This window comes from Chrysemys picta, chromosome 1 (genome assembly GCF_011386835.1).
Source record: "Chrysemys picta bellii isolate R12L10 chromosome 1, ASM1138683v2, whole genome shotgun sequence".
Classification (NCBI taxonomy): domain Eukaryota; kingdom Metazoa; phylum Chordata; order Testudines; family Emydidae; genus Chrysemys; species Chrysemys picta.
In genome coordinates this window covers 129,267,644-129,271,665 of record NC_088791.1, presented here as the reverse complement: position 1 = coordinate 129,271,665, position 4,022 = coordinate 129,267,644, and positions in this window count along the sequence as shown.

The window sequence follows — 4,022 nt, the reverse complement described above, 5'->3', positions numbered from 1 at the left end:
CTGATTAGGGGGCACATTCACTCTTTTCCTGCACCAGACTCCCATTTACACTGTTGTAAATGAGAGGGTAGTCAGCCCAGCGTGAACATACAGCATGATACTTTGATCACACACCTTGTTTGTTTGTTTGTTTTATTCATGGAAAATTGACAACTGCATCTGATTGGCAGAAAAAAGTCCCTAAATAGTTATTGCTTAATCTTGTGAATATGTCCTTAATTTGCGTTTGGTATTCTTTTTATGGGTTTATCTTGTTTTGAATATTGTACCAAAAGGAGAAGAAGGACTTAGATCACAGGGCTCTAAAATATAGGTCTTCTGAGATGGCTTATATAAGTTATATTTAATGAAGATAGTTAATGGATAATTCACATATAGGGGACTGGGGGGAAGGCTGTAAGATGCTGAGACCCTTCTACTCCCACTGAAGTCAATGGGAGCTAAGGGTGTTTTGCCTCTCAATAATTGCACTCGTAATTTTAATGTCCCAGTGTATTTGCAGCCAAACTCTGGGCCCACTGAAATTAAAGTTCCATTGACTTCAATGAAATCAGGCTTTGTTCCTTATTGGCAGTGCCACTGCAAGTGGTCCACCAACTATGTAGACTCAGACCTCATATGTTTTGTGCTCATTTAAGTTTCTATAATGCAATTGTTCAAGAAAGAGACTTATCAGCTGCATAGTAGATATGTAAATGTTGCACTGAAACAGACTCATGGCAATAGCTGGGTCTGTAACTACACAGGCTGCCATACAATGATCACCCAGTCAGGAAGATCAGATATAGAAAAAGGGAGCAAGCACATGCCTTAATATTTTTTTAACAAAAGCAAATTGGGAGTATATGATATATGTATATGTGAGGGGTAGGCTAGGGCAGTGACTGAATAAAATAAATTTTGTGTGACATTTTACTCATACTTCCTTTTCTCCATTAAAGAGGTTTGGGCCTGGGCCTTCCATTGTTTTTTAACATAATCCCATGGAACCTGACATGTTTTGGTAAACAAGGTAATGATTTATTGCCACAATGTGCCATAGGAAGCCCATAGGTTCATTAACAATTCTGGCAATTTAAAGTGCCAAGATTCATAAACCACAAATGAATATGTGGCTCTAAATCCCAACTTTTTTTTTTTCTTTTGGAGCTTTGCTTAAAAAAATGTTTTGGGGGAAAATAGCATTTTAAATATATTGTTCAAAGAAAAGATCTCTTAATATGCCAAGATTAAACGGGGATTTTGTTCTGTGTAAGCTCTTTTCAGATCATTCTAAAGGTATTAGATTTTTCACAGTTGTAGTAAGGAAAAATTAGTACAAGTTGCATTAACTGCAAAGTCCTGACACTGGAAAAGGCATTGGAAGGAACTTTACAAGTCAAGGCTATTCAGGCATAACTCAGTCTTTTGAATTACAAGGACTCATGTGACCAAGTACTATTTATGGGCTGGGGGAGAGAGACAGAATGGATGTTCTTGCTGTAATAACTTACTTTTCCTTAAAAAAATAAAAAAAAAAATAATAGAATCTATTTATTCCAAAACTGAATGCACCAATCCTATATTAATACCTTTACAGCATGGGTGACTCTTATAATTAATACTTTTGGGGGTCTCTTTTAGTGTCTCCTATGTTACTTGTCTTTGTTTTATCCCCAGCTGTACTTGAACAATCTTCATCAGTGCCCAAGGAAATTATTCAAAGAAACTAATGGACCCCATGGAAAAACAGCAAATGAGTCTTCAACCATATATAATTGCTTCTCCCACCCTCTCATCTTACAAAGAATGAGTTACAGGCTGTAAAACGGTGGAAATCATTATATACACAATCAGTGCAAACTTAAGGGCCCAGCTTAATTCCTGTTGTAAGCAGTTGTAACTGCCTTTGAAGTCAAAGTGCCAGTTTATACCAATGCTGAATTTGTGTGTCTAACTTTTTGCTGTCCTCTGCCTACATGTTGGCTTTCCCTTATGGCATGGAAGAGATGTAGGTTGTAATGGTACGCCCTGCACTTAACACTGCTGCAAGGTTAAGAGGGGAAAATACAGGCTCAGTTTCCATTTCACTCAGCCTCACGAAGGTCCAAAATTATATCAATTAAACAGGGGTTTTCATTAGTTACACTCGGTTAAGATGTGGGCAACAGTAATTTTAAACTTTATCTTTATTATCGGGATTTTGAGTATGTGCTCTTTAGTATAAACAGGAAAAAAAGTTTTAAGGAATTTGCCTTAATGGAACAAATATGAGGTAGCATATAGCCACAATGTACACACTAGCATTTTATATGCCTAAGATAAACTGGGGACATATGTTTCCTATAAGCTGCCCTTACAGGACCTGGGACTCACCAAAATAAATAAAATTAAAACCTATGGTGTTCAGTAGGGGTGGCAACTGGGCATTGCCAAGTCTATAAACTTAGTTTACAAAAATCCCTGTTAATGATAACAGAGGTTCATCGAGAATGCACCATAGTTCGTTCTTTGATTTTTATCACTGGATACAAAGCACTGAGTTGAGGAAGATCTTGGCATCTCTTTAAATATGAATGGCTCTAATATCTTCTCTGTATTGTGATCCTGCCTCACAATCTAAGCAGAAATGGACTGTGTGAGATGTGAGGCACTGCAGATAATGGTGTTGGTGAGCCAGCAGGGGGCACACTTTCCTCCGGTGAATCTGTACTGAACCAAAGACTCAGCTTGATTTTAGGGGGTTCTGTAGTGCTATTGTGAGGGGACTGTTGCCCCCTTACTAACATTCAGTGGGGGTGTTTTGGTTGGCTAGCTCCCAGTACTAAAAGGGAAAGGGTCGATGGGAAATCAGGACCCTGAGACTGACAGTCCCCAGGAACAATGGGGAGAGGCCAATGCTCCAGGTCAGCCTGATTGACAGAGCGGGCAGGCTGATTAGGGAGTCAGGAGGCCAGGGTGGGTCCCCTCCTCCATGTGAGTTGGAAGTGCCTGGGTCAGACAGAGTGGGGCTGAGCTAAGGAGAAAGCAGGGGCCCAAGCTGAGCTGGGGAGCAGAGCTGTGCCAGATCCAGAGGGGCCAGAAAAGCAGCCACAGAGCCAGAGACACAGCCCAGGGAGAGCAGATCCTGTGCTGGGAGCAGAGCTGCAGCCACAGAGCCAGGTGTGGTGAGCAACTGGGGCCAGCCAAGGGGGGACCTTGGGAAAAGGGCCCAGTGCAGAAAGACACTCCTAGCCAAGGGTCCTTGCAGGCCAGACTGGGAGGGGGATCTTAACCCAATGTGGGGCTGACGCTGGGAAGAAGGGTCCCACCACCCAAAGCCCAGAGGTGTGTGGCCACCACCATTGCAAGTGTCCAACCTGCAGCATCCCTGCAAGCACAGCCAGGACCTGAGAAGGAGACCTGGGACCTACAAGGAACAGACTGCAAAGTGCCCTGATGTTCAGAGACACTGTTTGTAATGTTCCCTGCCACAGAGCGGGGTGATGTGTTTTCCTTTAACCTTTCCCATTTTTCCTTATTCTTTTTTTAAATTAATTGTTAATTAAACAACTTGTATTTGCTTTAAATTGTATGAAATAATCAGTGGGTCAGGGAGGTGCCCAGTGCAGAGAGAGTACCCCGGAGTGGGGACACCCTAGCCCCTGTCCTAGGTGACCACAGCAAGGTTGGGGGTTGAGCCCCCCCAGGAATCCTGGGCCCAGCCTTGTCGGGGTTAGAGGACTCTGCCACACAGGAGAGTGGAAGGGGAGCCCTCAAGGTCAGGCAGACCTCTTGGTAAAAGAAGTGGGAGCGAGGACTCAGATGCTTTCACTAGCCCACTTCACCGGGCTAGTGCAGAAGCCAGGAAAGTTCTACACATGATTAGCGGGATCATTCCCCCGCTTACACTACCCTACAGATGTAGAATTGATGTAAAAAGCCCAAGCCTCTGATGAGAAACTGCTACTGAAAATCTCATAGTAATTTTCTTGAGTGGTAAGGTGTTAGCCCTGGTGTCCTGGCTGAATTCCAGTGTGAGTGATTAGATTCTGATTAGCTAC